This window comes from Macaca thibetana, chromosome 12, assembly GCF_024542745.1.
Source record: "Macaca thibetana thibetana isolate TM-01 chromosome 12, ASM2454274v1, whole genome shotgun sequence".
Lineage (NCBI taxonomy): Eukaryota > Metazoa > Chordata > Mammalia > Primates > Cercopithecidae > Macaca > Macaca thibetana.
Window position 1 is genome coordinate 10,788,111 of NC_065589.1, and position 23,936 is coordinate 10,812,046.

Consider the following 23,936-nt stretch of genomic DNA (forward strand, 5'->3'; position numbering starts at 1 on the left):
CAGACGCAGTGGCTCACACCTATAATCCCGGCACTTTGGGAGGCCGAGGCTGGTGGATCACTTAAGGTAAGGAGTTCGAGACCAGCCTGGCCAACATGGTGAAACCCAGTCTCTACTAAAAATACAAAAACTAGCTGGGCACAGTGGCAGATGCCTATAATCCCAGCTACTCAAGAGGCTGAGGCAGGGGAATCGCTTGAACCCAAAGGTGGAGGTTGCAGTGAGCCAAGATCATGCCACTGCACTCCAGCCTGGGTAACAGAGTGAGACTCCATCACACACACACAAAAAAAGGCCAGGCGCGGTGGCTCATGCCTATAATCCCAGCACTTTGGGAGGCCGAGGAGGGCAGATAACCTGAGGTCGGGAGTTCGGGACCAGCCTGACCAACATGGAGAAACCCAGTCTCTACTAAAAATACAAAATTAGCTGGGCGTGGTGGCACATGCCTGTAATCCCAGCTACTTGGGAGGCTGAGGCAGGAGAATCACTTGAACCTGGTGGAGGTTGCGGTGAGCTGAGATCGCATCATTGCACTCCAGCCTGGGCAACAAGAGTGAAAATCTGTCTCAAAAAAAAAAAAAAAAAAAAAAGTGTTTTGAATAAGACAATGATGTCCTGAGATGCAAGGAGATCTCCAGGATAGGTCCCAGAACTATGGGGAGACCACAGACCCTGACTCTGGCTCCCTTGGGAGATAGGAACCCTGAAACTCAGATCTCCCCCAGCAGATCCGCAGAGCCATATTTTTCCTGGACAAAAGCTAATGAAGATGATTCCAGGCCACACATGGCTTCAGCTCTGGTGCCTGGCCCCCACTCCATCAGGTCTGATCACGAGTTCTAGGTCAAGTCCCAGTTTCAGCACACTCAATTCAAGGCCTTCATGTGCAAATCCACTCGTCTGCTGCCCACCCCCTTAGACCAGTGTAATCAGATACGGAACCCACAGGGCTGCCTGATCTTCAGCCAGGATACCAGGGTCACCTGACTTCCAGGGGTGTTCACTGTAAGTAACCATGGATTGCGGTACCATTATTAGAATAATAGCAGCTAGCATTTATTTAGTACTTAGTATGTGCTATGTACTATGCTGATATGGTCAAATTGTGTCCCCCTCCTAACCCCCCTACCTCAGAATGTAACCTTATTTGGAGATAGAGTCCTTACACAGGTGATCAAGTAAAAGTGGGGTCATTAGGGTGGGCCCTAATCCAGTCTGATGGGGTCCTTATAAAAGGGGACAATCTGGACACAGAGGGAAGACGAAATGAAGATACAAGGGGAAAACCATGTGAGCATAAAGACAGCCATCCACAGGCCAGCAAGAGGCCTCCAACAGATCCTTCCCTCCAGCTCTCACAAGGAACTGACCCTCACAACACCCTGATTTTTGACTTCTAATCTCCAGAACTGTGAGACGGTAAGGTTATTTTAAGCCATCCATTTGGTGGTACAGTAAGTTCTCATTTATCGTCAGTGGGTCTTATAAACTGTGACTTCAAGTGAAACAACTTATAACGAAACCAATTTTACCACAGGCTAACTGATACAAACAAGAATTAAGTTCCCACAGCATATTTCTGGTCACAAAAGCATCACCAAACTTCAAAATAAAGACCCCAGGCACTTCTAATATTAAAAACAGAGATAGGCTGGGTGCCTTGGCTCACACCTGTAATTCCAGCACTTTGGGAGGCCAAAGGCGTGTGGATCACCTGAGGTCAGGAGTTCGAGACCAGCTTGACCAACATGGTGAAACCCCATCTCTACTAAAAATACAACATTATGCCCAGTGTGATGGCTCACACCTGTAATCCTAGCACTTTGGGAGGCCGAGGAGGACAGACCACCTGAGGTCAGGAGTTCAAGATCAGCCTGGTCAACATGGTGAAACATTATCTCTACTAAAACTACAAAAATTAGCCAGGAGGGCCGGGCACGGTGGCTCATGCCTTTAATCCCAGCACTTTGGGAGACCAAGGTGGGCGTGTAATGAGGTCAGGAGATCGAGACCATCCTGGCTAACAAGATGAAACCCCATCTTTACTAAAAATACAAAGTATTAGCTGAGCGTGGTGGCAGGCGCCTGTAGTCCCAGCTACTCGGGAGGCTGAGGCAGAAGAATGGCGTGAACCCGGGAGGCGGAGTTTGCAGTGAGCTGAGATCTTGACACTGCACTCCAGCCAGGGCGACAGAGCGAGACTCTGTCTCAGGAAAAAAAAAAAAAAAAAAAAAAAAATTAGTCAGGAGTGGTGGCATGCACCTGTAGTCCCAGTTACTCAGGAGGCTGAGGCAGGAGAACCGCTTGAACCTGGGAGGTGGAGGTTGCAGTGAGCCAAGATCACGCCACGGCACTCCAGCCTGGGCTACAGAGCAAGACTCTGTCTCAAAAAATAAATAAAGAAAGAAAGAAGAAAAGAAAAAGACAAAAGAAAATTAGCTGGGCATGGCTCACGTCTGTAATCCCAGCACTTTGGGAGGCCGAGGCGGGCGGATCATGAGGTCAGGAGATCGAGATCATCCTGGCTAACATGGCGAAACCCCATCTCCACTAAAAATACATAAAACAAATTAGCCGGGCGTGGTGGCGGGCGCCTGTAGTCCCGGTTACTCAGGAGGCTGAGGCAGGAGAATGGTGTGAACCCGGGAGGCGGAGCTTGCAGTGAGCCGAGATCGCACCACTGCACTCCAGCCTGGGCAACAGAGCGAGACTCTGTCTCAAAAAAAAAAAAAAAATTAGCTGGGCGTGGTGGTGTGCACCTGTAATCCGAGATACTCAGGAGGCTGAGGCAGGAGAATTGCTCGAACCCAGGAAGCAGAGGTTGCAGTGAGCCGAGACTGTACCATTGCACTCCAGCCTCGGCGACAGGAGTGAAACTCTGTCTCAAAAAATAAAATAAAATAAATGTGAGCCACACATATCTTTAAGAAAAATTAATGAAAACAAGTAAGACAATTTTCCCGTTTCTGGTTAGTCAGTGAGTGATGGTGGTCCCAGTCATGGGGGTTAAATCAAGGAATAAATGTCTGCAAAGCAAACATTGGAAGGAGCACCTCCTATCACCATGTAGTTCAGAAACAAACAATCCTGTATACCGTGAGCTCAATGGGCCCTTTCCTACCGCATCTGCTATGGCAGTGCATCTCTATGATTATTGCAGATTTTATTAATTGTTTTCTTGAGACGGAGTCGCGCTCTGTTGCCCAGACTGGAGTGCAGTGGCATGATCTAGGTGCACCGCAATCTCCACCTCCTGGGTTCAAGCGATTCTCCTGCCTCAGCCTCCCAAGTAGCTGGGATTACAGACACACACCACTACACCCAGGTAATTATTGTTTTTATTATAGAGACAAGGTTTCACCATGTTGGCCAGGCTGGCCTCAAATTCCTGGCCTCAAGTGATCCACCCACCTCAGCCTCCCAAAGTGCTGGGATTACAGGTGTCAGCCACTGTACCCGGACGATTTTATTAATTTTTATTTCACAATCAGTTGCATTCATTCATCCTTTCACCTTCCGACCTGCTGATTCTTGTTCAAGGTCTCAGGTGGCTGCAGCCTCTCCCAGCAGCTGAGGACACAGGGCAGGAACTAGCCCTGGACAGGATGCCATCCCATTTCAGGGCCATTCACACACACCCACACTCACTCAGACCGGGGCCATATAGACACGCCCATTCACAGCTTTTGGGGTGTGGGAGGAAAGTGGAAACCCAGAGAAAACCCATGCAGACAGGGGAGGAATGGAGGTTTCTCCCCCTCATTGACATTGTAACGCAGTGACATACAGTGAAGTGACGCCCCTCAGGGACCTGCGTGCTTTGTTATGGCAGCCCTAGCAAACTAAGACACATGCTAAAGTACTTTCATTCATCATCTTAATCTTTACAATGAATCCTTACATCCTGCAGTACTATTATTATGCCCATTTAACAGATATGTGAGCTGACGTTCAGAGAGGTGAAGTAATTTGTCCAAGGTCATGTGGCACATAAATGGTAGAGCCCAGATTTGAACTGCTCTTGACCATTCTACCACCCTACTTTCCAAGACAGCATCTGTCCAGCCAACCCAGAGTAAGCAAACTTTTCTCCTAGCCATGACCTTCCTAAAAAGTCCCCTAAGGAAGTCTGTGTCGGCCAGGTATGGTGGCTCACACCTGTAATCCCCGCACTTTGGAAGGGTGAGGTGGAGGGCCACTTAGGCAAGGAGTTTGAAACCAGCCTAGGCAACACAGTGAGACCCTGTCTCTTCCCTGTCTTATAAACATATCCAGGCCTCGTGGTGCACACAGTCCTAGCTACTCAGGAGGCTGAGGCAGGAGGATCACTTGAGCCCAGGAGTTCAGGGTTACAATGAGCCATGATCACACCACTGCATTCCAGCCTAGGCAACAGAGCAGATCACTTGAGCCCAGGAGTTTGGGGTTACAGTGAGCCATTATCATACCACTGCACTCCAGTCTGGGCAACAGAGCAAGACCCTGTCTCAAAAAAAAATTAGAAAAAGGAAGTTTGTACAGAGGAGATACAGTGGGATAAAATGAAGATTTCTCTTCCCATCACAGTCTTTACTCCACATCATGGGGAGCTGGACAGGGCCCCCAGGAGGGCTCTCATTGCTGAATGTGGCAGGCCACAGGGAGGGGACCCAAATGAGGCCGAGTCTGCATTCCACTGTGTCTAAAGTTGGGGTGCTTTGGTCACTGGTAAAAGACCCAATGCTGGCCAACTTAAGCAAGAGGAAGATTGGGAGGATCCTGGGGACTCCCAGAATTGATGGCTTGAAATTGAGCAAGAAATGAGTGTATCCTGGGCTAGGGTGGGGAAGCCTGGGCCACAGCCTAAGTCCAGGGACACATGGCCACCAAGGTGGTGGCTCTGCATTAGGTCTAAGCCCCACAAGAGCTGTCGAGATGACAGCTCTGTGGCCTCCCTGCCCCATGGGGTGGGCCGAGATGGGTCTGGCTCCTAAGTTTTCAGGCTTTTGCAGCTGGAATTACCCCCTGCAAGAATATATAGATGGAAGAGAGGTAATCCCTGCAGAGGAAAATGGGGTAATGATAGAAAAAGGAGATGTGGGCCTCAGAGCCTACGGCCATGAATGGCCACACAGACTCCAACAGGAAACCTGGGAAGAGACCCATTTTTCCCACCTCAACAAGAGAGGAGCCCAGATAACAGGCAGACAGAAAGAAAAACCATCCCAGTGCACACCACAGCGCTGGTCCCCAACTCCAGCCCCAGGCCTTTCTTTTGGGGAGAGGAAGTGAAGTACCCTAAGGCTCATGCCACCTGGTTATCCAGGAGAGGAGAGGACAACCAAAAGGCACGAGGTGGAGGCAGGAAGTGGTGACAGGGACTAAGGGAGATCGGCCTGGCTTTCTCCAAAAAGTGCCCCAACTCATGTGCAGAACTTTGACCAAATTTAGTGAGACATCCACCACTGATTAGTAGCCAAAAAATGTCCAGTGCCAACCATCTACCACTGTCGGCCAACTCTACTACCTTCCCATGATAATTCCATCTGCTTTCCCCACACACACATACTTACTGGACCACCAAGTACGGTCATGACTTGGGAAGCCACTTAGCACTTACAGGAAGTTGGTGCCACCAGGACACCAGCAGGCCACCCTCTGGCAAGCCATGGCTCAGCCATCCTGGCCAGCAAGCTCCCTTGCCAGAAGCACCCAAAGGTCTGGTGCTCGCCTAGTCACATCTGCAGCTCCCAAACCTCCTGCTGGCTCAAGGACTGGTTTCTGGACCTGCCTGGGTTTCTGTGACCAGCCAAGACCTTCCATGCAGACGCATCTCCTATTTCATCACTCCCGTGAAAGCAGAGGGGCGCAAAGAGAACCAGGTTCACTCCTGCTCTGCCACTTGCTGCCATGTGGCCTCGGGCAGGTTACTTAACATCTTTGAGCCATTGGTGCCTGACACATAGTAATCATTCAACAGAGGCTGATTATTATTTCCTTACACCCAGAGAACACCTGGCACTGCTTGGCAAGAGAATAGGATCTGCTGCTGTTCAGCTTCTTGTAGAATTCACGCCACGCTCCTGCAATCTCAGCACTTTACTGTGGATGCCTTTGAGAATATGATGTGGGCTGTGGATCCCTTGTAAAAATACATATAGGGCCGGGCGTGGTGGCTCACGCCTGTAATCTCAGCACTTTGGGAGGCTGAGGCGGGCAGATCACTGGAGGTCAGGAGTTCAAGACCTACCTGGCCAACGTGGTGAAACCCCATCTCTAATAAAAATACAAAAATTAGCTGGGCGCGGTGGCACACACTTGTAATCCCAGCTACTTGGGAGGCTGAGGCAGGAGAATGGAACCTGGGAGGCAGTGGAGGTTGCGGTGAGCCGAGATCGTGCCATTGCACTCTAGTCAGGGCAACAAGAGCAAAACTCCATTTCAAAAACAAAAAACAAACAAACAAAAAAAACCATACAGGTCTGGGCGCAGTGGCTCATACTTGTAATCCCAGCATTTTGGGAGGCTGAGACAGGCAGATCACTTGAGCTCAGGAATTTGAGATCCAGCCTGGCCAACATGGTGAAACCCCATCTCTATAAAAAATTTTTTAAATTAGTTGGGCGTGGTGGTGCACACCTATGGTCCTAGCTACTTGGGAGGCTGATGTGGGAGGATCACTCTAGCCTGGGAGGTGGAGGTTGCAGTGAGCCGAGATCACCCCACTGCACTTCAGCCTGGGCAACAGAGTGAGACCCTATCTCAAAAAATATATATATATGTATATATATATATATATATATATATATATATACATTCTTGAAATGACAAGATAATAAGGACAGAGAAGAGATTAGTGATTGCTAGGGGCAGGGACAGGGTGGGGAGGCAAGGGTGGGTGTAAATATTAATATAAAAGGGTAGCATGAGGGATCTTTGGGGTGATGGAACAGTTCTGTATCTTGATTGTTGTGGGAGTTACACAAATCTATACATGTGATAAAACTGCATAGAACTATATGCACACACACACACATAGTGTGTGTAAAACTCTCTAAGTTCAAGTAAGGCCTGGATCATACCAATGTCAATTTCCTGGTTTACCTATTGTACTTAAGTAATGTAGATGTTACCATTGGGGGGAACTGGTCAAAAGGCACACAGAGCCTTGCTACTATTTTTACAACTTCTTGTGAATCTATAATTATTTCAAAATTAGTAGTTTTTAAAATAAGCTATATAAGTGCATGCACAATTCTGCATCTGACCCCAGGGGCCTCAGAACTCCCCAAGGTTCCTCTGGCTTCCTAGGGTGAAAGGAGGCCCGGGGCTGCATTCTCAGGCCCTTTGCCCACCATAGTCCACATTCCTGCATCACCACCCATGCCCTTTTTATTCAGCTGCCTCAGGTCCCCAGTAAGATGGAGAACTAGACAGCTCTAAGAGAGAGCGTGGCATACAGGAAAGATGATTCAGCTGCTTTTCTGGAGGGCGGGGTAGACATTTGTGCATGCACACACACACTCTCACTGTGTTCTGGGGGGGTGGGCGTTTGCACACACACACACACTCACACTCACCATGCTCTGGCGGACGGACATTTGCACGCACGCACACACACACATACACACACACACCCTCTCATCATGCTCTGGCAATAGCCTGGGACTCGTGTGGTGCCCTGTATCTAAGCACTCTCGGAGGTCTCCCCTCAGTCAGACTTCCTCCATGCACTGGGACCACCAGTCTTGACTTTCCCAAGTCTTTTTTTTTTTTTTTTTTTTGAGATGGAGTCTTGCTCCGTTGCCCAGGCTGGAGTGCAGTGGCACAATCTCGGCTCACTGCAACCTCTGCCTCCCGGGTTCAAGCGATTATCCTGCCTCAGCATCCTGAGTGGCTGAGATTACAGGCGCACACCACCACACTCAGCTGATTTTTATATTTTTAATACAGATGGGGTTTCACTATGTTGGCCAGGCTGGTCTCAAACTCCTGACCTCAGGTGATCTGTCCACCTTGGCCTCCCAAAGTGCTGGGATTACAGGCGTGAGCCACTGCGCCTGGCCCCAAGTCATCTTCTTATTCCTAGTCCACACCATAGACTTTCAGACAACTAACTCCAATTTGGAGAGAAAACTAACCACCTTGTCTGTGTTCTAAATTCCTCCTGAGTCCACTGATGCCAGTGCCCCAGGGCCCGGGCTCTGCCTTTGCCCAGAACATACCACGAAGCCTAAGGTTCCAGCGTCATTCCTTCAGCACGCTAATGTACTGCTGCCACCTGCTGGTCATCTCAGGATAGTACTTAGAAATCAGTATTAGGCCGGGCGCGGTGGTTCAAGCCTGTAATCCCAGCACTTTGGAAGACCAAGGCAGGTGGATCACCTGATGTCAGGAGCTGGAGACTAGCCTGGCCAACATGGTGAAACCCCATCGCTATTAAAAATACCAAAAATTAGCCGGGCGTGGTGGCGGGCGCCTGTAATCCCAGCTACTTGGGAGGCTGGGGCAGGAGAATTGCTTGAACCGGGGAGGAAGAGGTTGCAGTGAGCTAAGATTGTGCCACTGCAGTCCAGACTGTCTCAAAAGGAGAGGAGAGGACAGGGGAAGGACAGGGGAAGGAGAGGGGAAGGAGAGGGGAAGGAGAGGGGAAGGAGAGGAGAAGGAGAGGAGAAGGAAGGAAAAGGAAGGGAAATCAGTATTAAAAAGCCACTGAAGCCAGGCTCACACAATGGCTCACACCTGTAATCCCAACACTTTGGGAGGCCAAGGTGGGCGGATCACTTGAGGTCAGAAGTTTGAGACTAGCCTGGCCAACATGGTGAAACCCCATCCCTACTAAAAATACAAAAATGAGTCGGGTGTAGTAGCAGGCACCTGTAATCCCAGCTACTGGGAGGCTGAGGCAGGAGGATCGCTTGAACCTGGGAGGCGGAGGTTGCAGTGAGCCGAGATCGCACACACACACACACACACAAAAAAAAAAGCCATTAGCCCTAGTGGAAAAATGAGTAAGGGCAAGAACAAGAAAGCCACAAAAGAAGAAATGTAATGGGATAATCAGCACATTAAAAATAATTACCTTCATCAGTAATTTAAAAATTGCAAACTAAAACACCAAGGAAATGCTATTCCCCCTAAATCAGACTGGTGAGACAGAAAAGAATGACCATGTCTAGTGCTGTCCTGGGCTGGGGACACATGACCTGTCACAATAGGGCACACAGAGAATGAACACCCAGCAGGGTACCATGGGGTCAATATGAGCCAGTTTCTATGGCCCTGGAGCAAAAAGGAACAACGCTCTTGGCACCTGGAACCCATTGGGGTCCTGACACCCCATTGTGGAAGCTCTGGTTTGCACAGCTGAGAGTAATGTAAGTTGTCTAGGCCTTTTGGAAGAGTAGTTTGGTTCTGTGTACCAACAGCCTTAAAAATTCTAATTAGTTTGACTTTCAAACATTCCATTTTTAGAAACTTTTCCTAAAGAGGTTACCAGACCATTGCAATCAGAGAATGAAATCTTCATACTGCCATCTTCTCAGGCAAGGTATCCCCGTTCTGCTCCCAGAAGCCAACCAAGCAGCCATTTCAAAATCTAAGACAATGCAGACCTGTGTGTAGCCAGAAGCTGACTTGCTTCAAACCCTTTCCCTGCTCCCCTCCACACTCCTAGCAATGGGGCCAGTTTTCAACCATTTTACTCTTCTGTTTTTCTATCTCCCCACTCAAACAAAAGCTCTACAAAGTCAGAGATGGCATCTGTTTTGTTCACGGTGTTTAGAACAGTGCCTGACATTGTAGGCACACAATACTTATTGAATGAATGAATGAATGAATGAGCCTATGGGCTTTAGGCATGGTCTTGAGGCAAGAGGGTGAGTGAGTGATTTGCTGCTCTACATAACAATGGCAGTTGCCATCCATCCTGGAACTCTGTTGGGTTTAGGGGAGTATTTTTCTTTAGTAACGGATCTTGAAACCAACCTAACAGTCGCATAGACAGGGGTCCCAAACCCCCAGGCTGTGGACGGGTAGTGGTCTGTGACCTTTAGAAACTGGGCCGCACTGCCGGACCAGTGGCTCATGCCTATAATCCCAGCACTTTGGAAGGCTGAGGCGGGTGCATCACTTAAGGTCAGGAGTTTGAGATCAGCCTGGCCAACACTGTGAAACCCTGTCTCTACTAAAAATACAAAAATTAGCTGGGCATGGTGGCACACGCCTTTAATCCTAGCTACTCAGGAGGCTGAGGCAGAAGAATCGCTTGAACCCGGGAGGCAGAGGTTGCAGTGAGCTGAGATCGTGCCACTGCACTCCAGCCTGGGTGACAGAGCGAGACTCTGTCTCAGAAAAAAAGAAAGAAAGAAAGAAACTGGGCCGCACAAAAGGTGAGCGGAGGGAGGGTAAGTGACCATTACTGCCTGAGCTCCACCTGCTGTCAGATCAGTGGTGCATTTGACTCTCATAGGAGTACGAACTCTATTGTCAAACTGTGCATGTGAGGTTGTGTGCTCCTTATGAGAATCTAATGCCTGATGATCTGGTGGAATAGTTTCATCCCAAATCATCACCTCCCACCCCATCTGTGGAAAAATTGTTTTCCAACAGTCCATGGTGGCAAAAACGTTGGGGACTGCTGCCATAGAGAGTTCTTTTGGATAAACATAGAAATGGGCCCTTCTGGTCTTAAAGCTTGAAACTTACATTTGTTTTCTCTGAGTTCCTTCCTTAGGAAAGGACCAGTAGACCTCTCAAAAAGCATCAAAGAAGTGAAACTCACCAGATCATGGCATCCAGACAATGAGATGCCAGACCCCCGATTTTGTTTCCTTACTCCTCCCTAGGTCCTATTTTCCAATACATTGTTACATTTCTTCTCTACTATGTAAACCCCTAAGTTTAGTTAGTCAGGGAGATGGGTTTGAGACTGATCTCCCATCTCCTCTGCTGCAGCACCCAAATAAACAAAGCCTTCTTCCTTGGCAATACTCATCCTCTCAGTCCCTGGCTTTCTGTGCCGCAAGCAGCAGACCTCACCCGAACCCCCGGTGTTTCAGTAACAATTTTAGGGAGGCAGTGCTGCAGATCAGGTGAGAGCAGAGACCACTTTCTAGCTGTGTCACCTTGGAAAAATCATGTCATCTCTGACCTTCAGTTTCCTCATCGTAAAAGACAGAGAATGATACATGTTTCCAAGGGTTACTGTGAGAACTGAAGGAAGTGATCCATGTCAAGTGTGAAGCGTGATGCCCTAAACAGAAAAGGCATTCAATGTTAGTTGCTAGTGTGGGAGTGTGTATACAGTTAAAAGAAAAAACTTTCTCCACTCACAATACTTCTGACCCAAATGTGTGGATTTTCTATGCCATAACAATTTTCCAGTTCTTGGTGGAAATCCCAACTGGGTGTCTTACAACTTAATTCAATGCTGACACTAACTACCTGGAGTTAACACAGCTCCTACAGGTTAAGGGCTCAGCCCTACAAAATTGACCCAACTTCAGATGTCAATTGTAAGTAGTGCATCCCCACGTTATCCACACTTCCACATCTGACCTAGCTACAAATTGGGGGCTTCCATATCCCCCTCATTAGGTTTGAAAATTTGCCATAACAGCTCATCTGTGAGCTCAGAGAAACACTTTACTATTACCAGTTTACTAGAAAGGATTTTTTTTTCTTTTAGTGACAGGGTCTTGCTCTGTTGCCCAAGCTGGTGTGAAGTGGCATGATCATAGTTCACTGCAGCCTTGAAGTCCTGGGCTCCAGCGATCCTCCCACCCGAGCCTCCCACCCAGCAAGTAGCTGGGACTACAGGTGTGCACCACCACACCTGTAGGATATTATAAAAGATATAAATGAACAGCCAGATGAAGAGGTACACAGAGAGAAGAGTGCAGGGGTCCCTAAACAGCAGCTTTTGTCTCCGTGGAGCTGGGGTGCCCACCTTCCCAGCATGTGAATGTACTCACCAATTCAGAAGCTTTCTGAATCCCATCAGTTGGGGGTTTTATGGAGGTTCATTCCATTACACAGACATGATTGATTAAACCTCTGGCCAATGATTAACTCAATTCCCGGCCCCTCTCCCCTCCCTGGAGGCAGGAAAGCTGAAAGTTCCTAATCACATAGTTGATTGCTCTGGTGGCCAATCACCATCCAGAGGTGATTGAAGAGCCACTTTATTAGCATCAACTCAGGTATGTTAGCAAGGGGCTTATAATGAATACAAAAGATGCTCCTTTCACTGCTATTATTCAGGAAAGCCCAAAGGTTTTAGGAACTGTATGCCAGGAACTGGGGATGAAGACTAAATATATATTTCTTACTGTGTCACAATATTACAACAGCTGAGAGTAATAAAGGGGCTCTGCACCTCACCCAGGTAGAAGGACCTCTGAGAAGATGTAGTGTGCGGAGAGCCCTCCAGCCTGGGTCCCCTCAGGATGTCAATCTACAGCAGGGTTTCTCACCCTGGACTCTATTTCCATTTTGGAGCAGATTATTCTCTGATGTGGCAGCTGGCCTGTACACTGTAGGGTTTCTAGAGCAGGGTTTCCAGAGCCTGTACACTGTAGGGTTTCTAGAGCAAGGTTTCTCACCCTGGGCACTATTTCTATTTTGGAGAAGATTATTCTCTGATGTGGTGGCTGGCCTGTACACTGTAGGATGTTTAGCAGCATTCCTGGCCTCTACCCACTAGGTGCCAGTAGCAGACCTCTTCCCACCCACCCCATGGTGATAAACAAGTATGTCTCCAGATCTGATAAAGGAATAGTACCCAGAATATATAAAGAACTCTCAAAACTCAACAGTAAATAAACAATCCAATTAGAAAATGAACAAAAGACATAAAGAGTTATTTGACCAAAGACGATTATTTCACCAAAGAGATGACAAATAGGGACATAAGATATTCAACATCATTAGCTACTAGGGAAATGCACATTAAAACTTTAATGAGGTTTTGTGATAGGTACACACCTATCAGACGAGATGTGATATGTTCAAGGTGGTATGGCTGAAGACTACACACCTATCAAATGGCTAAAATACAAAACAGTGATAACACCCAATGCCGGCAAGATGTGGAGAAACGGGATCATTCCTACACAGCTGATGGAAATGTAAGATGACAGTCACTCTGGAAAAGTTGGCAGTTCTTACAAAACTAAACATACAACTACCATACGACCCAGCAATTGCTCGCCTGGGCAATTCTCTCAGAGAAATGAAGACTGTGTTCACACCAAAACCTACACACGTTTATTACAGCTTTATTAATAGCCTTAAACTGGAAACCATCCAGATGTCCTTTAACAGGTGAATGGTTAAACACACTGTGGTACATCCATACTGTGGACTACTACTCAGCAACGAAAAGGAGTGAACTACTGATACACACAACCTGGATGAATCTCCAGGGAATTATGCTGAGTGAAAAAAGACAATTCCCAAAGGTGACATGTTGTATAATTCTATTTTTTTTTTTTTAATTTTTTGAGATGGAGTCTTGCTCTGTCCCCCAGGCTGTAATGCAGTGGCACCATCTCTGCTCACTGCAAGCTCCGCCTCCCGGGTTCACGCCATTCTCCTGCCTCAGCCTCCCGAGTAGCTGGGACTACAGGCACCCGCCACCACGCCTGGCTAATTTTTTTGTATTTTTAGTAGAGACAGGGTTTCACCGTGTTGGCCAGGATGGTCTCAATCTCCTGACCTCGTGATCCGCCCACCTCGGCCTCCCAAAGTGCTGGGATTACAGGCTTGAGCCACCGCGCCCAGCTGTATAATTCTATTTATATCATAATGGTGGAATGAAAAAGTCACAGAAATGGACAACTGTTTCGTGGTTGCCAGGATTATGGAGGGGGTGAGGGCAGGAGAGAAGTGGCTGTAGCTATTAAAGAGCAACAAGAGGGAGCCTTGTGGTGATGGGAATGTTCAGTATCTTGACTGTGGCGGAAGCACAAACCTGTGCAGGTGGTAAGATTGCACAGAACTTAACACACATGCACGCATACACAAATAAACCAGTATCCTTGTTGTCATATGCTAGTTTTGCAAAATGTTACCATTAAGAGAAACTGAACAAAGTATACAAGGGATCCCTCTGTGTTATTTCTTACTACTGCATATGAATCTACAATTATCTCAATAAAAATTACCAATAAAAAAGTCTCCAAATATTGCCAAAGGTCCCCACGGCAAAACCGTCCCTGGTTGAAAGCTACTGTTCTAGGCCGGGCATGGTGGCTCACACCTGTAATCCCAGCACTTTGGGAGGCTGAGGCAGGCAGATCACTTGAGATCAGGAGTTCAAGACCAGCCTGGCCAACAGAGTAGTCTCTGCTAAAAATACAAAAATCAGCTGTGTGTGGTGACAGGCACCTGTAATCCCAGCTACTCAGGAGACTGAAGCAGGAGACTCGCTTGAATCCAGGAGGCGGAGGTTGCAGTGGAAGTTGCAGTGAGCCAAGATCGTGCCACTACACTCCAGCCTGGGCAAGAGCAAGAGCCCGTTTCAAAAAAAAAAAAAAAAAAGAAAGAAAGAAAAGCTAGCTACTACTCTAGAGAGTAATCAGACTTTAACCCAGGTCAGGGAAGAGGCTGACCCAGGGTGAAGAGTACTGCACCGAAGAAGACAGTGGTCCAGCAGTTCCAAGGAGTGCCCAGTAGGAGGGGAGTGAGCTGGGGCCTGGAGGGTCCAGGACACTGCTGAGGAGCTGCAGTGCAGAGCTGACCAGCAGTGGACGTGAAACAAGGCTCTGCCCTCCCAACTATGCCAGAGGAAGGTAATAACCCTCAAAACAGCAGGCTGATAACTGGGTTACACATGTGGTAACGTTTATGTGAATTGAGATACTTTTCTCAGGGTTAGGAGAATGGCTGTACAAATTGACACATCCACATGATGGTATTAAAGAGGTAGCACCATTCTTATTGATATCAATTCTAGTTATCTCATGCAGTGTGATAAACTACTCCAAAACGTGTAGCATAAATCAGTAGCAGCATTTATTTTCCTAAACAATCTGCAATCTGGCGGAGGGGTGGCTGGGCAGGGTTCTTCTCTGTTGTGTTTGACATCATCCTCTATGGCTGGGGCTGGAGTCGCCTGCAGGCCCGCTCACTCCCACTTGGCACCTGTACTGTGAAGATTCCTTGGGCATCTCTCCTCCCCAGCCCAACTGGACTTCTCACAAGTCAGCTCAGGGATCCCAAGTCTGGTCTCGAACTCCTAGCCTCCACTGATCCGCCTGCCTCAGCCTCACAAAGTTCTGGGATTACAGGCGTGAGCCACCCCACCCAACCTACTTTTCTTAAACTTTCTTAAGCTGTATATTTTTTAAACTTCTTTGGCTGCATCCCTAGCATATAATGTGCATGCAAAGAGTGTACTGGGCCAGGCACAGTGGCTCACGCCTGTAATCCCAACACTTTGGGAGGCAGAGGTGGATCACTTGAATCCAGGAGTTTGACCCCATCCCTGCAAAAAGTAAAAAATTAGCGCCGGGCATGGTGGCTCATGCCTGTAATCCCAGCACTTTGGGAGGCAGAGGTGGGCAGATCACCTGGGGTTGGGAGTTCAAGACCACCCTGACCAACATGGAGAAACCCCGTCTCTAATAAAAATACAAAATTAGCCGGGAGTGGTGGTGCATGCCTGTAATCCCAGCTACTCAGGAGGCTGAGGCAGGATAATTGCTGGAATCCGGGAGGCAGAGGTTGCCGTGAGCGGAGATTGCACCACTGCACTCTAGCCTAGGCAACAAAAGCGAAATTCTGTCTCAAAAAAAATTTTTTTAATTAAAAATTAGCTGGGTTTGGTGATGTGTGCCTGTATTCTTAGCTTCTTGGGAGGCTGAGGTAGGAGGACTGCTTGAGCCTAGAAGGTCGAGGGGCTGCAGCGAGCTATGATCCCACCATTGCACTCCAGCCTGGGCAACAGAGCGAGATCCTGTCTCAAAAGATAAATAAAAAGTGTACTGAATGAATAAATTGTCAAATGCTTGAGGTGGCAGAGGAGATGGAAAAAGGATGGGTTCAAACAATAATAAAATATATACACAGCTTGTTTTATTGTGCATCACTTTATTGCCTTTTGCAGATACTGCACTCTACAAATTGAAGGTTTGTGGCAACCCTTAGTCAAGCGAGTCTGTCAGCACCATTTTCCCAACAGCATGTGCTCACTTCATGTCTGTGTCACATTCTGGTAATTCTTGCAATATTTTAAACTTTTTCATTGTATCTGTTATGGTGACCATGATCTTTGATGTTACTACAGTAATTGCTTTGGGATGCCTGAACCACCCCACATACGACTGCAAATTTAATCAATAAATGTATGTTTGTTCTGACTGTTCCACCAACCAGCTGTTTCATCTCTCTCCCTCTCCTTGGGCCTCTCTATTCCCTAGGACACAATATTGAAACTAGGCCACTGAATATTGAAACTAGGCCTGCAATGCTTCTACATGTTCAAGCAAAAGGAAGAGTCGCACAACTCTCACTTCAAATCAGAAACTAGAATGATTATCTGCTTAGTGAGGAAGCCATGCTGAAAGCCGAGATAGGCGAAAGCTAGGCCTCTTGCACCAGTTAGCCAAGTTGTGAATATAAAAGTTCCTGAAGTTAATTCGAAGACTACTCCAGTGAACACATGAGTAAGAGAGCAAAACAGTCTTATTGCTGATATGGAGAACGTTTCAGTGGGTCTGGATAGAAGATTAAACTACCCGCAACACTCCCTTAAGCCAAAGCCTAATCTAGGGCAAGACCTTAACTCTCTTTTATTCTACTGAAGGCTGAGAGAGGTGAGGAAGCTACAGAAGAAAAGTCCGAGACTAGTAGAGGTTTAGTTCACGAGGTTTAAGGAAAGAAGCGATCTCTGCAACATAAACAACAGACTTTCAATGTAGATGAAACAGCCTTCTACTAGAAGACAATGCCACTTAGGACTTTCATCGCTAGAGAGAAGTCAACACTTGGCTTCAAAGCTTCAAAGGACAGGCTGATTCTCTTGTTAGGGGTTAATGCAGCTGGTGACTTTAAGTTGAGGCCAATGCTCATTCATCATTCTGAACATCCTAGGGCTCCTAAGAATTACACTAAATCTCCCCTGCCTGTGCTCTGTGAATGAAACAACAAAGCCTGAATGACAGCACATCTGTTTATGGCATGCTTTACTGAATATTTTAAGACTGCTGTTGAGAACTACTGCTCAGAAAAAGATTCCTTTCAAAATATTACTGGTCACTGACAATGCATCTGGTCATCCAAGAGCTCTGATGGAGATGTACAAAGAGATTAATGTTTTATTTATTTATTTATTCAGACAGTCTCACTCTGTCCCCCCAGGCTGGAGTGCAGAGGCGTGATCTCAGCTCACTGCAACCTCCACTTCCTGGGTTCAAGTGATTCTCGTGCCTCAGCCTCCCAAGTAGTTCAGACTACAGATGCGCACCACCATGCCTGGCTAATTTTTTGTTTTAGTAGAGACAGGGTTTCACCATCTTGCCCAGGCTGGTCTACAACTCCTGAGCTCAAGCAATCCACCCACCTCAGCCTCCCAAAGTGCTAGGATTACAGGTGTGAGCCAAACCATGCCTGGCCAGATTAATGTCTTTATGCCTGCTAATACAACACCCATTCTGCAGCCCATGGGTTAAGGAGTAATTTGGACTTTCAAGTCTTATTATTAAGAAATATATTTCAAAGGCTACCGTTGCCATAGTAATTCCTCTGATTAATCTGCACAAAGTAAACTGAACAGCCTTCTGGAAAGGATTCACCATTCTAGATGTCATTAGAAACATTCTTGATTCACAGAAGGAGATAAAAATATAAACATTGGGCCGGACACGGTGGCTCAAGCCTGTAATCCCAGCACTTTGGGAGGCCGAGACGGGTGGATCACGAGGTCAGGAGATCGAGACCATCCTGGCTAACACAGTGAAACCCCGTCTCTACTAAAAAAAAAAAAAAAGTACAAAAAACTAGCCGGGCGAGGTGGTGGGCGCCTGTAGTCCCAGCTACTTGGGAGGCTGAGACAGGAGAATGGCATAAACCCGGGAGGCGGAGCTTGCAGTGAGCTGAGATCCGGCCACTACACTCCAGCCTGGGCGACAGAGCAAGACTCTGTCTCAACAACAACAACAACAACAAAAATAAACATTAACAGGAGTTTGAAGGAAACTGATTTCAACTCTCATGGATAACTTCGAACGGTTCAAGACTTTAGTGGAAGTAGTAAACGCAGATATGGTGGAAACAGCAAGAGAACTAGAAGTGGAGCCTGAAGATGTGATTGAATTACTGTAATCTCATGACAAAATTTTAGCAGATGAGGAGTGCTTCTTATGGATGAGCAAAGAAAGTGGTTTCTGGCCTGTCGCAGTGGCTCGTGCCTGTACTCCTAGTACTTTGGGAGACCGAGATGTGCGGATCGCTTGAGGTCAAGAGTTTGAGACCAGCCTGGCCAACAGGGTGAAACCCCCTCTCTACTAAAAATACAAAAATTAGTCAGGCATGGTAGTGGGTGCCTGTAATCCAGGCTACTTGGGAGGCTGAGGCAGGAGAATCGCTGAAACCTAGGAGGCAGAGGTTGCAGTGAACCAAGATGGTGCCACTGCACCTCAGCCTGGGTGACAAGAGCAAAACTCCATCTCAAAAAAAAAAAAAAGTAGTTTCTTAAGATGGGATCTACTCCTGGTGAAGATGCTGTGAACACTGTTGAAATGACAGCAAAGGATTTAGAATATTATACAAACTTAGTTGATAAAGCAGCAGCAGGGTTTGAGAAGACTCCAATTTTGAAATAAGTTCTACTGTGGGTAAAATGCATCAAACAGCATTACATGCTACAGAGAAATCTTTTGTGAAAGGAAGAGTCAATTAATGTGGCAAACTTCATCACTATCTTATTTTGAGAAATTGCCTCAGTCATCCTTGTCTTCAGCAACCACCACCCTGACTGGTCAGCAGATATCAACATTGAGGCAAGATTCTCCACCAGCAAAAAGATTATGACATGCTGAAGGCTCGTTCGTTAGCATTTTTTAGCAGTAAAGCATTTTCAGTTAACGTACGTACTTTTTATATATATATAATGCTATTGGGTACTTAATAGGCTACAGTATAAACACAGCTTTTATATGCACTGGGAAATCAAAAACTTCATGTGACTTACTTTACAACACTATTTGCTTTATTGCAGTGGTCTGGAACCAAATCCACAGTATCTCCAAGGTATGCCTGTAGAACGGTCAAGATGTGGTGAATCAGATACACGACAGAGGAGTTAAGGATGAAACCCCAGTTCTTGCTCAGGCAAATGGCTGTTATGAACTGAACTGTCTCTCTCCCAAAACTCACTGTTCAAGTCCTAACCCCCAATGTGACTGTATTTAGTGACAGGGCCTTTAAAGAGGCAATTCAGGTTAAATGAGGTCCTAAGGGTGGGGCCCTAATCCAATAGGACCAATGTCCTTATAAGCCGAAGAGACACCAGACGGATGTGTGCAGAGTGAAGAGGCCTGGCCTGGTGCAGTGGCTCATGCCTATAATCCCAGCACTTTGGGAGGCCAAGGCAGGCAGATTGCTTGAGCTCAGGAGTTCCAAACCAGCCTGGGCAACATGGTGAAACCCCATCTCTACCAAAAATACAAAAAATTAGCCAGGCATGATGGCATGCACCTGTAGTCCCAGCTACTTGAGAGGCTGAGCTGGAAGGAATCGCTTGAGCCCAGGAGGTTGAGGGGGCAGTGAGCTGTCATTGTGCCACTGCACTCCAGCCTGGGTGACAGAGCAAGACCCCGTCTCACAAAAAAAAAAAAAAAAAAAAGAGAGAGAGAGAGAAAAGGCCATGTGAGGACACAGCAAGACAGCCATCTGCGAGCCAAGGAGAGAGGCCTCAGGAGAAATCAAACCTCCTGACACTGTGATCTTAGACTTCAAGCCTCTAGAACTGTGAGAAAAGAAATTTCTGTTGCTTTGGCCTAGTCTGTGGCATCTTGTTATGGTAGACTTAGCAAACTAATATACTTGGTGAATGGTGGGCACCGATTACTGACTACAGGAGTGGACCTGGGAGATGGCAAGCAGAAATGTCCAGGTGGCTGCTGACTATTCATGTTGGCAGAATAAGCCAGAGGTAGAGATTTGGGCATTTCATATAACTTCTGGAGATCTATAAAAGTAAAATGAGAAGGTCACAACGGAACCGTAGAAACACCTCTGACTCCAAAGGAAGAGATGCCCCTGAAGAAATTTTAAAATAGGCCAAGGAAGACAGGAAAATCCGGAGAGACTGGAGCCATGAAAACTAAGAGAACACTTAAAGAAGTGGGCCCAACAGTGCCAAGTGTAACACAAAGATCAAGCCAGATAAAAACTAAGGATAGCAAGTCGGAGATTAATGGTCCCCTTGACAAGAAAATGATCAGCGGCTGGGTAGCAGTAGACGTCACATGTCAGTGAAGGAGAAGAGAGGGACAGAAAGGGTAGACAATTCTCAAGAAGCATGGTCATTAAAGATGAAAAAGGCAGTGGCTGGAAAGGGACATGAGGTTCAGGGAGGGTCCCTTTAAGTGTGAAATTATTCATCACCTACATCCATTAGAGGAGAGGCTAAAGACACATAAGTGAAAACTTTGGGGAGAAAAGGGTAGACTGAAAAACAGAAAACGAAATGGCACAGGGGAATGACTGATACTCACATGGAAGGACAGACGTCTTTTTCTCCCCGAGGAGGTAAGGACAGATGCAGATGAGTCTGTAGGTGGAAGATGACAAACTGAGGGTTTCTGCTTTCACCAGGAAGAAAGGATAGTCATCCAGTGAACATGAGAGGGTATGATACGGCAAACTATTTTAAGAAAATAGTGAAACTTTTTAAATGTTTTTGTTACTTTTTTTTTTTTTTTTTTTCAGCAAGTCAAACCAGAGAAAATGATGAAACTTTTAACAGTGACAGCTGACTCGAGACAGATGGCCCTACAGCTGAGGACCCAGGTCAGGTTAGATGATGAATGTGTAGCGGCACCACTCCGCAGCTCTGCAACTTCTCCAGAAGTTGTTCGAGGAGGAAAGAGAAGTCATTAGAGCAGCCCACAGCGGTGTCTGCTGAGGTAAAGTCGCAGACCAATGCAAGGATGGCATAAACAACCCCAAGAAGAGCTGGGCTGCCGCCTGTCTCTGCATTCCCATCACTTCTTTCCTTGTTGGTTTCATCCTTAACCACGAAGAGCAGTTCTCACCCTTAATACTAACTCAACACTTCCTTTTGATAATAAATACTTGCTTAGCATCTACCTTTACTGCCCGACAAGTCACAATCTACTTAACAGACATAAGTTTAAAAGACCCACTGAATGCTCTAAGGGTAATATAAGCTAGATATAAAATGAAATTTACAATAAAATATGCGTTTCCATCTGCATATCCCAAGCATAACTGCAAGAAACATGGAATGAAGCAGTGAGATGCTCCTGGCTATGTGCAGAATCCAGGAAGAAACAGGTACAATCACAGACTACTCAAGCCATGCTAGACTTGAAACTCAGATACCACGGGTAGTGTGATAGGTCCTTCGGGACCACCAAAAGTCAACCAATTGCCACATTTTTAAAAAAGTGAAGTCTCAGTCTGCCAGAAAAACAACTTTAGTACATAAACCAAAACACTTTGGTTTCAGGCAACCCAGCACCTCAGAGGTGGAGAAAACAACAAACATGTACACATATCACCAGCAGTTTATCACTTGAGCTTGTTTGGTCGCCACCCCATTTCCTGTGACTGAAGTGGGGAGAAGAGAATCTTACTATCAATGATGACCATCTTGGATTAGGACCACAGGAACGGGCTGTCCTGGGGGCTTTGACCACCTCCCTAATGTTACCCAAATAGGAACCATAACGCCTCTCATCTGAACAGAAAGAGCAAAAAGGGTTGGAGGAGGCAGAAAGCTCAGAGGTAAAGAATGTGGCTTAAGCAAGCCCACAGGCACTGCCATCAAGGTAATTCTCTTTAATACTGTGGTGTCTCCTTCCCTAAGATGTCTCACTGTTGATGAGGACATCTCTTTGGAATGTTCTAGTTATGTATAAAACACTTCTGCACATTTTAGACCTGAGCCCAGCTGCCAGGATGCCAGACAGGAAACTGCAGAGCTTGAAGGCCAAGCCTCCCACCAGAGTCCCAGCGGAGCAATGAACATCTGGCTGGGCCACTATTCCCACAATTTCTGGAGGTCTCTATCCTATACTCTCTGCTTCCTTATTAAGTGGCTGGGTAGGTTTGGCAAGTAGAAATGAGGTGTGTGAAAAGCGAGATGGCTGCAGGGACTGGGCCCTGGCACGTCAGGTTCCAAGTTGGGGCTCTATCTGCAGCAAGAGCGCCCCTACTACAACCTCCATCACTGCCTTCACCACCTCCAAAGGGGGCCGAGTCCTAGATGTTGGCTTCGGCATGGCCACAAGAACATGGAAGGTGCAGGAGGTCTCCAACCAGGAACACTGGATCATGGAGTACAATGACAGCATCTTCCAGTGGCTCCAAGACTGGGCCGAGCAGCAGACACACAAGGTCATCCCCTTGAAAGTCCTGTGGAAGGAGGTGGCACTCACCCTGCCAGGTGGTCGCTTTGATGGGATCCTGTATGATGTGTACCCACTGTAGAAGGAGACCTGGCACACACACCAGCTCAACTTCATCGAGAACCACACTTTTCACCTGCTGAAGCTGAAAGGGGTATTGTCCTCACCTACTGCTACCTCACCTCCTAGGGGCAGCTGATGAAGTCCAAGTACTCAGATGTCACCACCATCCAAGAAGCAGGTGTCTGTGCTATTGGAGGCAGACTTCCGGGGCAAGAACATTCTCAGGGCAGTGATGGCATTGGTCCTGCATATGATTATGTTGTCTCTGGTCACCAAGCCTTCAGACCACCCAGACCTGGCCAAACAACCCTCTGCCACCCCTCCTTAGTGGCTGGGAGCCCCGGCTCTGGCCTGTCACGGCTCCATGACTGATCCTGGCTGTGTCACTGTGCAGCTTTTCTGGCCTCTACAATGGGAACACTGCTGCTTCCCTGCCAGGGTCCTTGAGAGCAAAATCAACACTAACACTGGTCTTGCCCCTCCCTCCCTCAAAATAAGGGCAAGATGAACTCTCAGAGGAACAGCAGCAGGTAGAGGGGTAGCAAGGGTCAAGTGTGGATAGCAGACTGTAGATGAGAATGTAACAGAGCAGATGACAGGATGTGCAAGTCACGAGATCTAAGAGTTCTCATTTTGCCACTTACCACCGGGACACTTCAAATCTTTGGGACTGTCTTCTCATATGCAAAGCGAGGATGGTTGCCCTTACCCACCTTAGAAGACTGTTTGGGTGGAAGGGACTGAATGACTTATTGTATGCAAACATACTTTGTAAAGCACTTTAGAGACAAGTTACTATTGTTGCCATCATTATTTTTAAGGAAGCTGAATCATGGAGAGGACCCTTAGGGCCTTGGGGCAATCAAATAAGGAATGGCCACAGACTTCATACAAGTCAAACCATGTCTCCTAGTCTACTTGCCAGTGGGAAAAACAAGGATGAAAGAAAACTTGCTGAGAGTGACTGTGCCTGTTTGAAGTCTAGAAAGAATAGCTGGGAAAACCTGTAAGGTTGAAAGGTTTTTCGCTTCTCTTAGGGTTTTTATCTTTCTCTTAGGGTTTTTATCTGTAGCAGAGACGGGATCTCACTATGTTGTGTGGGCTGGCCACAAATTCTCGGGCTCAAACGATCCTCCCACCTCAGCCTCCCAAAGTGCTGGGATTATGGGCATGAGTCACTGCGCCCAGCGCTCTTAGGCTTTTTAGGAAATATACTTTCCCCAAAATTTTCCTAAGATTTGTTCCACCTAGATATCACCCAAAAGGATTTGGTGGTGAAATCGGTATGGG

At 47.1% G+C, this 23,936-nt stretch overlaps 1 protein-coding gene across 1 annotated transcript in view; it reads left to right on the forward strand.

Moving 5' to 3' along the window:
- The window catches only part of NCL (nucleolin), a 405,499-nt gene that overhangs the window by 15,765 nt on the left and 365,798 nt on the right, over window positions 1-23,936 (forward strand). The gene's annotated exons all lie outside the window — the stretch shown is intronic.